Consider the following 12752-nt stretch of genomic DNA (forward strand, 5'->3'; position numbering starts at 1 on the left):
GAAGTAAATACCTTAGGAACAGGATTACTTTTATTCTAGAAAAAAATTACCTATCAAATTTAAGAGAAAATTGCAGAACAAAATATCTTTACCGTGGAGAGGCAAGTTGGACAGATAATTTTTTTAATCTTTTCCCCATCTTTATTAAATTGGATAATTCTTATTTACATATCAAATTTTAATCCCTTTCCTGGTTTCCAGTCCAACATCACCCTAACACCTCCCACTCCCTGTCTAGTTGAGTGTTCCCCTCCCAAACCTCCCCCCATTACTGCCCTCCCACTAGACACCCATTCACTGAGGTCCAGCTTTGGCAGGACCAAGGGCTTCCCCTTCCACTGGTGCCTTACTAGGCTACCTATGCAGTTGGAGCCCAGGGTCAGTCCATATATCGTCTTTGTGTAATGGCTTAGTCCCTGGAAGTTCTGATTTGTTGACATTGTTGTTCTTATGGGGACTCAAGCCCCTTCAAGCTCTTTCAGCCCTTTTCCTGATTCCTTCAATGGTGGTCCTGTTCTCATAATATGGACAGTACTTTTTTAATAGTTTAATACTGTGTTAGACGTTGAAGACTTTTTAGTGTGATCATCCTATAAAGAGGCTTCAATGGTTGCTTTGATAAGGGATTTATTTGTCTAGTATGCCAATGGAAAAATACTTGGGAGAACAAACTATCCTCCTGGGTAATTCTGAGGCATACATACATTCATTCAGAGGCAAACAGGACTCACCATTTGGGCTGAAAGTTCTTATATCATACAATACATTTCCACATAGTACAGACTCAGTTTTCTGGCCTTACTGAAAACAAGTATATTTCTTGGTAATGATGTGAGAGTACTGAAGGATATAACTGTGGGAAGAATCTGAATCTAGGGTTGTCAAGAGCACTGCTACCTACTTGGATTCTGAGGAAAATAACATGGCTATTCTTACATTGAAAGAATTTTTAAAGAAACTTATCACTCTTTTTAATTAGGCATTTTATTCATTTACACTTCAAATGATATGCCATTTATCTCTTATCCCTCCACAACGCCCAATCCCCTTCAGCCTCTCCCCATCCACTTTGCCTGTTTGAGCGTGCCTGTTTACAATGCCTAGACTGTGAGACACAATCTTGACATAGCTCATATGCCCAAGAAGAGGGAAATAAGTAGACAGTGGACCAAGGGACATACCAAACACCTTTTTTTTTCTGCGAAAGCAATGTAGCAATTTGAAAAATCCTAATAATATTCTGTTATTCCATTTAATTAATATATTGTTCAGCCATGATCACAGAACCTACTATCTCTTATTGATGGCCACAAAGGCAGACATATACCTGAAGAATGTGTAGAGAATAAGAGAGATTTGGTAACTCAGTAATAAATGCAAGTTCTCTATCAAAACATTCCCTTCATCTCTCATGATTCTCTGTGTTGGGTGAAAACTAACAGCAAGTGGGAATAGAAAGAATGCAACCAAGGAACCAATTTTTTCATATATAACAGACCTAACTCACATGTCATCTCATATAGATCATTAGAGCAGGCATATGGTTTCCATAGAGTAAAGTGAATTGGCTCCCATTACTGAGAGAAAGAACTAAACACAATCTACGATGTCTAACCATGAAGCTATTTCCAAAATACAAATGTTCCTAAAGGAGAAATTAATTTAATATGGTGGAGTCTAACTGATTATAGAAATCACATTCCTGGAAGGTTTTATTCAAAGCAGTAGACATCCAAATCATATGAACTCAATGGTATTTTAACAAAATATTTTGAATCCTAATTCTGTGTCTTTCAAAATAAAAACCAATAAAATTGAACAAAAGAGAAAGTGGAAAAGAACATCAGTTTGTTCCAGCAGATTTCAAGATAAGATCATGAGGTATACACACAATAAAATTTCTTTGCTGGACATAGAGAATTCAACCTTGTGCTATCCAGCAAAGTTTCCCTGGTGGTTATCATTCATAATGCTAGAAAACACTATCGAGGCTCCATTAAGAAAAAATAATGGTTTTCTTATCCATTAATAATCCTTATATGCTACAGTAATGACTGGCCTAGTAAAATGCATTAACATTTTAACTGTGTAAAGGGAATTTTGTGCTTAATTAACCAAATTATTAATATGAGGGAGGCCAGTACTACAGGAGAGAATTCAGGAATGATACTACAAACATGATCAATAAACTTGGCTAGGGATTTTAAAGATCCTACCAGAAAACACACTAACAGTGCTTTACTAAATATCGATTTTGTCAAATTCCCTTTTAAATATTTCTGTTATGTCCTTTGGCATACATTGCTGATTATTTCTGTAGATAACAATTCTATTACTAATTTTTGTTGGCATAATGATACATATCCACATAAAGGACAGTGAATAAGCAACAGTCAGTACTCAGACACAGTTGGGGATTCTAAATGTCCCTATAATGGGTAAAAACTAGAGGACAGGAACTAATGCCTTGGAATGTCTCTAGAAAGGGCCTGGCTCTTGTCAACATGGCCTCCTACAGTTAGAGTTACATGTGTGCCCCTCACAAGTTTGAGCAAAAATTCAAGAAAGTAAGAGGAGGGCTTCTCAATATTACAACTCAATCTGCACACATTCTTACTGACATAGATGGCTAAAGGGGTAGCAAGTGTCCTGTATCCTTAGAAATGTGGTCACTGCTAAGGATAAACAGAACATATTTCAGAAAAATAAAACAACAGACAACAAAAACAGAGGGAGCATCCTGTTAAATAGTGAGAAATTCAATTTTTTTAATTAAAATCAGGAACAGGACAAGAAGGTTCATTCTTCCTGTCTTATTCAGCAAAGTATTAGGAGATTCCTTTGACTAAGATATTATTTTATGCATAAAAGTTTCTAAATGTGGCAGCAGAAACCTGATAATGATTAAAATTACTTTCAGCAAAGTAACAGGGTGAAAAAATTAATGAAAAGCCATGTCCAGAAATAACAAATATTTTGAGGAACAAACTATGTAAACAATGTCATTTATAAAACATTATGTATAGTGTTGGGGGTTTAGCTCAGTGGTAGAGTGTTGCCTAGCACGTGCAAGGCCCTGGGTTCAGTCCCCAGCTCCGAAAAAAAGAAAAGAAAAGAAAAAAAAAACATTATACATAATACTGTTATATAATATATGTTATATAACAACATTTTATATAAAATGTTACATATGTATTACCTATGCATATATTTGATGATGACCAATAATATCCTTCACAGAAATTAAAAAATAATGTTGTAAAATTATATGGAGACAAAATATACCCTGTAATATAAACCTGAATAGTAAACAAAGTTGAGGAGATATCAACATGCCAGATTTTAATTTGTATTGTGTAATACCTGAAGTAACAAAAACTATAATGAATGGTGCTACCCTGTTATTTCTGTATTAATTAACACCTCTTTAGGAGCAACAGCCTCAGGAAACCCTCAGAATGATGTTGGCTTGGATCAAAATAGGCATGTATTTTATAAATTATTTTTTAAAATCTGAAACCCAAACAACATTTTGAAATAGAGAACAAAATACAATATGTAAAAGTATAGGGCGTGCCTGTGAGTAAATCTGTGTCTCAAAGTCTATTATCAGTCTGCATTCTTTCCTCTTACACATCGTAGAGCATTCAATTTAGTATATTTATGGCATACCTGAGTGTGTTAAAAATTGGGTCTCTGATTTTTGTGTCTGCTCGTTTTACTTTGTTGGAGTGCCTTGCCCACCCTCAATATGTTCTTTAAATATCTTACTATATTTCATTTTGTTAATGTTTGGTTGTTATCCCTTGGGTGTAATTTTCCTCATAAGAGCCAGAAAGGGAAGATATCTGGAAGGGACAGGAGGTGGGGAGAAACTGGGAAGAGTTTTAAAAAAGGAAAAATATAACCGTGATATAAATAAAAAATTAAAATGGAATTGAAAAATTGGGACAAAAATCAATTTTCACTAAAACTACAACACCATTTTATAATGAAAAACAAAATACAATTCCAAAAAGCCCAGAAAGAATACAAAGAAACAGAAACAAAAGAAAGGCACATCCTTGTGGATTTATCTGATGGAGGATAGCCAAGCCAGCCCCCCAAAAAAACATAACCGCACAAAAGAACCAAAAACAAATCTGCATTATAATTTGCATATCTTATAAAGTTCATCCAAATCAATGGATCAAAGCAAAGTATAGATTACATATCCAAAGAAAGTTATTTCCATTCCACCAGTTTATTATTGAATCTGGGCAAGATTTAAAAGTAAAAACATATTAACAAATAATATATACCGAAAGACACTAAAGTATTGTCTTAACATTCAAACTAGATCACCTTATCTGATCACAGAAGAAAACGGTTTATTATTCTGTACTACTCTATGCAGTGTATGTGATGTGAGTATATGAGTATGTGTGTGTTTTTGTGCATATATATGTACACACACATATGTATATATATATGTATATATATATGTATATATATATACACATGTGGAAACGTGCTGGAAGGTGCAGCACGTTTCCACATGCTTGCAGTTCACAAAACCAAATACACTCTGCCCACTACTCTTTTTTACACCCATTTTGGAAACCCCTTTCCTTTATTATAGCTATCAGAACATCAAAACCCATTCTTACCTAATGACCCAACTATTCAGAAACTAGGAGGTGCAAACTACATCATCTATTGTTTTCTTTCCCTCTGATGATAATCTGTATGTTAACTCTCAAAATGATTTTAATCCCTTCATATCATTCAGTCTATGGCAGATACTGAGATACCACTGTAACTTCTTTTATGGGTGTAATTTTTATCTAAATCCGTACACAAACTTAAATATCCTTTTTATTTTCCTGACTGCCATTGCTCCCACACACCAATAATCCACAATTTGGTCAGCTCTTTGAAATGCTAATGTTCACCCTGGAAGAGAAGGGACCTGAAGTGACAGGTCAGATTGACAGCTCAAGGGGTGGGGCACAGCAGGAAACACAAGACAGGACAAAGGAAGCAAGGACCAGATCTGATAGCTTTCTGATCCGACTTTTCAAAGTCAAATGCTTGAGATATAGAGAATAATCTTTTATCCCAACAAATCTGAAATATTTAGTATGAAAAAAATCTTATCTACCTATGAAAATATTTGGGGGTTTGAAAGAGCTGACCTTGTTTGCTGCATTGCCTTGCTGACCAGTCCTAGGGTGCTTGTGACAGGCATCTATGTCTGCCTCTTCTCTGAGCAGGACTTGCTGCATGACTTAAGTAATCACACTGTAACCCGCCCCCAGTCTGTACTAGTGAGCTAGCATAACCCTCCAATCACGCATGCGTGCATGGTTGCTAGGCTGCAGATATTCAAAATCTTTTCGAAAGCTAATGACACAAGGCAGACAGATGTGATCTTTAAGCTGTACTATTGCTAGAATGAAAGCGCTGGGTCTTCAAAAACCCCTGTATAAATTGGTCAGGGATAAATTCAAGGTGCTTTCTGGGCAATGATGACTACAGGGTATTGAATTATATTCACATTTAGATCTCTATACACAAGAAAGAAAGAGTGCTTAGGAAAAATGTAACAAAATTACAGAATGTACAAAAGTACTAGATACTTGTAATATCAGGAGAAATCACTAAAGAATAAAAGATGCTACTTTATTAATATTATGCCTTAGATTTTACTTGATCGGGTGGATTTTTAATGTTTCCTATGTGTTCATATAAATGAAGCACTTACCATTAACATAACTTTTGCTATATACTAAAAGCATTGGTTTGTCATTCAATGATGATTTTTTTCTTCTATTTTAAAAATTGTTGCTTTGAGACATTTACTTTTTGTTTGATTGCCTTTTACATAAAGTTTTACTCATTGGATTTAGCTGGAATGGAAGTTCACTTCTTGACCGGGCTGTCTTTTAACTCAGAGATTTATTAACTTCTGACTTGTAAGTGCTAAGTGTAAACTCACATGCCACCACAGTTAGCTAGATTTCATTAATGCTAATTATGTGTGTGTGTGTGTGTGTGTGTGTGTGTATAAATTCTCTCTCTCTCTATCACTGAAACACTGTCTCTCTGTTCTGAAGTCCCAACTTATGTCTGTGTGGGTGTGTCTGTGTGTGTGTGTGTGTGTGTGTGAGTGTGTATGTGTAGAGGTATGTAGGTAATAAAGGCTGTATATTTCTCAAGATCTGCAGTTACATGTAATTCCTGACATGATTTCTGAGAAATAATTTTGCAGAGCAGTATTAGTTTTTACAAGCAGAAGCATCACTCAACATCACTATGCAACTTTAAAAATTGGTGATTCTGATGTGCAATGAATATACAAATGAGGCATAAACAAAAATGTAGATAGCTCCTGAATGTTAATATTTGTACATTCATTTAGTTTTCAATAAATGTAAATATGATATTGACTTAGTAATATCCTTTTCTGCAAGACCTGGGATAGGGAAATGCATAAGGAATTACTCAGTGTGCTTTGAATTTGGACAATCTGCCCTGTGTAATATGATTGAGGAAGGAAAATTTTGCATAAATAAAAGGTGACTTTGAATGCATATGCGAATATTCAGCTTCTTATTCCATAGCAGTATTTTCAGAAGCTATCCCTGTGGAGCTAACTTTGGTTCAATATATGACTGAGCAGATAAGTATGGCAATATATTAATTCATGTCATATTGAAAGAAAGGGATGACCACTCTTAAACAGGCTGGGCTACTGCAGATCAGACCCTCTGAATCTTCTGCCAATGCTGGAGATGTTTAAAGGTTGATGAAAAGATACTTCTGCAATCTTGGTTTCAAAGATAACTTTTAATTATTGATTCCTATTAGTAAAAAAGCCTGTGAAATTACAATGCTGTAGTATTGTATTTATCAAAATTGTCAGAGGATACTTGGTAACAAGTATGCCATAAGTTATACAAATTTATTACCTATACTGGCAATGTTTGCTTCAATGGCTTTTTTTTTTCTGGCCAGGAAGATGCTGTGCAGAGTAAACTGGATTTAAATATACTGTGTTTCATCTTAATCTGCCAACTATCTGGTCAAAAGTAATGGTTTTTAAATAAGGGATATTCTGTCTTCCAGATTTTATACAAGAACACAATTGACAAGGATAATATATGGTTATATAAACAAGAAAATGAATCCTAAATTTTTGCATTTTATACATTTACTGTGTATCAAAGTGTGATTAGGACACTGAAAACACCGAAAGAAATTCCTGTTTTATCATATTATTGTGTGTTTGTTTGTTTTTATTGGATTTTTCTATTTATATTTCAAATGTTATTCTGTTTCCTGGTTTCCTGGACATAAGCCCGCTATCTCATCCCCCTTCCCTCTTCTCTAAGGGTGTTCTCCTCCCCATCCACCCACTCCTGCCTTCCCCCTAACATTCCCCTACAGTGAGAGTCCACCCTTGGCAGTACCAAGGGCTTCTCCTTCCTTTGGTGCCCAACAAAGCCTTCTTCTGCTACTTATGAAGTTGGAGCCATGTGTCAGTCCATGTCTCTCAGTAGTTTTAGTCCCTGGGAGCTCTGGTTTTTTGCCATGGTAGTTCTTATGGGGTTGCAAGTCCCTTATGATCTTTCAGTCCTTTATTTTCTCCAACAGGGATCCCTCAGGTGCTGCTCCAAACTCTGCCTCCATATCCCCTCCTATGAATAATTTTGTTCCCCATTTTGTGAAGCAGTGAAGAAGAAACTCACATTTTATGAGCTTTCCATTGTCTCCGATTAATGGAGTCCTCCTTTTCTCCTCCTCCCCTTTTTTCTCCTCTGTCTCCTCTTGGTTTTCTCCTTTATTTAATTTCTGTTTTTATTCATATCCCTTTTAATTTTTGGAACTTGTGAGACAGTGTCTCATTACGTAGAGTAGGTTGAGCTCAAATATGAAGATAACATTTTGTTTCTATTTCTTGAATGATATGATTAATATGTAAGTCAATGTATCTTGAGTACTTTTAACTTGATTTGTAGATGTGAAAATGACGTTGCTCATTAATTACTTTTAAAAATTTTCTTTTTTTGTGAAAAAGATCAGTCACATTGGCAAGTGCCCACATATCTATCAACTGAGAGGCATAGTCAGAGAGTCTACTATGAGTTTACTTACAGCCAGAATTACATTTTAGTATTTGTTTGCAACAACAACAAAAATATATTAATAAAATTGAAATTGTAGTGGCAGAATAGTATTTCTTCTCTTTCTGTATCTCTAGTGGTAAGCAGCAGGTTGCTGAATTAGCAGCTTATATCTCAAACCACAGAGAGGAAGCAGAGAGACTTCTCTCAAAACCTTCCACAAACAATCATCAACCACAAGTCAAATGGTTAAAAATTAGAAGCTAATCATTGACATCTCATTGAAACCACTGCATTCCACGCCTTGTCACCACAGTCTCACAACCAAAGTATAATAAAAATATATACTATACAAATTTAAAAGACCCCATTATTTTTTCAAAGAATGAACCCTGTTTAAAACTTTAAAGTGTGCTTTGAGCCTAAAGTCAATAATTTCAATGTTATCCAGTAAAATCAAAATACAGTTACATATTATTAAGGTACAAAGAAATAAGCATATATTACTTTTTCTCTAAAATGAACTCAGGCCATCATGAGAAATACCTTACCTCCTGGGTTCTGTTGTTCCTTGTGTGTATAGCATATCGGCATTTATGATGAAAGCATCCTCTTCCTTTTGGCATCAAAGTTCAACGGGATTTAGCACATTCTTTCCCAAGGACTACATACAAGGCCGATCTCTGAGACTCATGTACCTGAGACCACAAATGAGCCCATGAGGGCTCCTTGTTTTTTGGCGTAGTCTCTGGGAACTCTGGGGAGTCTGGTGAGTTGACACTGCTTTTCTTCCTATGAGGTTCTCTTTAAATAAAATTCAGCTCAGCATTATAATGTTTCATGATATTTGTACTTTTTCATATTTAACAAAATAATTTTTCAGTTAAAAGGCAACATACAAATAAACATATATTCTAACTATGATATTCATTCTTTTAAATTAGTGTTTAATTATCACCCACCAGCTTCTACAACTGAGTATGTGTTTCATTTTTTTCTTTTATTGGATATCATTTTTATAATATTTTAAATGTCATCCTCTTCATCCATCCCTGCTTCTATGAGGGTTCTCCCTCACCCAACCACCCATTCCCTCCCAACTCCCAGCCCAGACTTTCCCCTACACTGGGGCATCTAGGACTGAGTTCCTCTTTTCCCATTGATGCCCTACAAGGCCTTCTGAGTATGTTTCTTATCCCGAAGCCATTTTCAATAGCCAAAGACTCCATAGTACTTATCAATTTTCCATGCACTATTCTTTTACTTGTTTTCCAGCCATAAATATACTCCCAATAATTTATGAAGTACTCAGATAAAACTTTTACATCAAATTAAAAAACATTTTGTGATTATTTGTAAACTGTAAACCCATTAAATTTTAAACAAACACCATTTACCTAGGGATCCTTCCCATATGCTGCCACCAAGCCCACACTATCACTGATGCCAATAAGTGCTTGCTGACAAGAGCCTGATATAGCTGTCTCTGGAGAGCCTCTGCCAGAGTTTGACCAATACAGATGTGGACGCTTTCAACCAACAGTTAGACTGAGCACTGGGACCCAATGAGGATCTAGGGGAAGGACTGAAGGATCTGAAGTGGTTTGAAACACGATAGGAAAAACCACGATAGCAGCTAGCCAGACCTCCTAGAGCTCCCAGGGACTAAACACCTAAGCAAACAGTACACAGTGAAGGACCCAGAGCTCCAAGCTGCAAATGTATCAGAGGATGGCCTTAGGTAGCATCCGTGGGAGGGGAGGCCCTTAGTTTAGTGAAGGATCAATGCCCTAGCATAGGGGAATGCTAGGGTGGTGAGGCAGGATTGGTCTGGTGGATGTTCAAGCATGCTCACAGAAGCAGGGAGGAGAGGGGATGTCATAGGTGGCTTGTGGCGGGGAAACTGGGAAAAATAAAAGAAAAATATCAAAACATTACAATAATGCAACCTTGTCAAATCTAATTTTTAAATATAAAATCCAAGATGCTTTTAAAGAGAGAGAGAGAGAGAGAGAGAGAGAGAGAGCCTTTATATATTGATATGACTAGAACAGCTCACAGCTCAATGGCTCAGTCACTTCCTAATCTTTATGGGGCTAATTCACCTCCTTCAGATATTCTCAAATTATTACGTACTCAAATCTATATTTCACCATTGATACTTTGGACCCAGTCTGGCAGCCCTCTTGGGGTGTCTTTTTTCTGGCTCTAACATGGCAGCTATGCTCTCTAGTCCTGTATCTTTTCAGGCATGGAGTCTGTCTTCCTCCTTGCATGGGAAAACTCCCTCTATCTCCTCATTCCTCTCTTTCACTGTGACTCCTCCATTCTATAAATCAGACTTCTGTATGCCTTTCCCAGTCATTGGTTCCCTGCAATTTATTTACCAATCAGAACCAACTGGGAGCAGAGACCTTCTGTTAAGTTAAGACGTGGCGTTCTCATGCAAACAATTTTGGGGACCCAAATTAACATAATATGAGCAGCAATATGCCAAACCCACAACATAAATTAATGTATGAAAAATAAATATAGAAATAAGCAAGGTGAAAATTACTTTCAGAGTGTTTGCAATTTTACAAATCACTAGAATGATACATGTAGGACTACTATTTGTATTCTGAGATAAATTATCCTTTGTTTAAAGATTAATTTCATATATAATTCACAGCTACTTCTGTTTCATATATCATTTAATAAGTTGCATGTTACTTTATAATTACCTTTGCTAATCTTATACTACAATAGTAAGAAGATCAGAGAGAATATTTTTGTTGTTGATGCAATGCATTCATGTATGCTTGTGTGTGTGTGTGTTGTGTGTTTGTGTGTGTGTTGAAGAATTCTTCATATATTACATATCATTATGATTCATACAGTATTTTTGATATTTGAAGGCACTTTTAATTGGTAAAACTAAAATATATTTAGATATGATCGAACACATTAGTAATTTTAGAACTCAAGAGGATAAAGCAGAAGGATCATAAATTCAATGTTAGTACAGGCTATATAAGAGCAAGAGCAGGCAGCCTAGTAAGGTCTTGAATGAATGTTAATAATGTTTCTCTATTTGACATTAATTGCCTAGAGGCTTATTGAACCAATTCCCCTAGCTCCCATAACTATATCTAGGTTCTACTATGGTGTTCATAATCCCTCCTCTGCTTCCCATGACTGGAGGTTAACAGGTCCAAACCTGCACAGGTTTTGTGCCAGTAATGACATGTTTTGTGAGACCAATGGTATAATGGAGATGTTATATTTGAAAGATGTTCAAACCTATCACACTTACTTTTTGGGACGTATTATTTACCAAATATTACCTCCTTCATGATATTCTTGGAGGAGTGATATAGTATTCTCCTGTTCATATGAGCTTTCAATAGTCCTGATGCTCAGCACTTGGACTAGTTATAACCTATGCTCTTACCTCTGATCGCTGAACAAGAAATTTCTCCAGAAAATCAGTTTCAAATTATTACATGTATACTTAAAATAATAAAGTAAAAGAACTAATGAGAGAATGATGGATGAAGATAATAATAAAGAGAAAAGGATGGAGAAGAAGTTAGGAGAAAGGAAGACAAAAGAAGGGATAGAGTAAGGGAAGGAGGAAGGAGAAAAAGGAAAAAAGGGGACAGAAGCATATGTAGGTCATAAAAAGGAATAATAGGATTAATAAGATAAAATACATTATATATCAAAGGTACACAAAGAAATCAATTATGTTATATAATAAAAAAACTTCTAATACATTTTAATTTGTTTTTTAACGTATTTGCATCGGGCTCAATTCTCACATCCTTGTCAATGCCTCTTACAATCTTTCCTCGAAATCCCTCTTCCTCTGAGTGAGTGGGGGATGCTCTGAGTATTCTCCCACCCTGGCAGTTCTTAAAAAAAGACATTATGAATTATAAGTGCAAATGGATGGAACTTGAGAATATCACCATGAGTGATGTAACCGAGTCTCAAATGGACATGCGGGTTATATACTATATTATAAGGAGATACTAGACCTAAAAGTGAAATTATCCATGCTACCCTCCACAGACTCAAAGAAGTTAAAAAGAAAGAAGATCCAAACAAGATTGCTTGAATCTCATAAGGGGTGAAATAGTCTTATGAGGCATATGGATGGAGAGATATAGTAGGAAGAGGTGATAATGAGTAGAATGGGGAACTGCAGGTGTGGTCATGAGATGCTACATGGTCATGAGATATTGCTACATGGTCATGAAAATGAATGAAAATATGCAAAGGAAAGTGTAGGGGAAGTGGGGGTGGGGTATCTCCATAATGAGACAGAGACTTGGGAGAAAATAGTATCTGAAGAATCCATAGAGGTTACCATAGCTACTACTCTCAGAACTGGGGATATGGAACCTTTAGAGGCCACCTCCTGTAGCCAGACAGTAACCCCAGAAAAGTTATAGAGACACCAAACAATTCTCAAAATGTTCAAGCCAATATTTATCCTGTGTACAAAAAACGTAGGCACAAGGAATGGGGCAGAGTCAGAGGGACTGACCAACAAATAACCTGACCACCTTGAGTCCCATCTGATGGCGGAAGTACCCATCCCTAACAATATTGATACTCTGTAATATTTGCAGACGGGAGGATGTTTTCTTCTGAGCA

General features: G+C 36.1%; 1 long non-coding RNA gene across 5 annotated transcripts in view; it reads right to left on the reverse strand.

The window, feature by feature from the left end:
* Positions 1–12752, reverse strand: part of LOC134483413 (uncharacterized) — a 723689-nt gene that overhangs the window by 518288 nt on the left and 192649 nt on the right. For all 5 annotated transcript variants that reach the window (XR_010060293.1, XR_010060297.1, XR_010060294.1 and 2 more), the window contains exon 20: positions 8660–8912. This is a non-coding gene — a long non-coding RNA (uncharacterized LOC134483413). The remainder of the gene's footprint in view (positions 1–8659; positions 8913–12752) is intronic.

Source organism: Rattus norvegicus, chromosome 1, assembly GCF_036323735.1.
Source record: "Rattus norvegicus strain BN/NHsdMcwi chromosome 1, GRCr8, whole genome shotgun sequence".
NCBI lineage: Eukaryota > Metazoa > Chordata > Mammalia > Rodentia > Muridae > Rattus > Rattus norvegicus.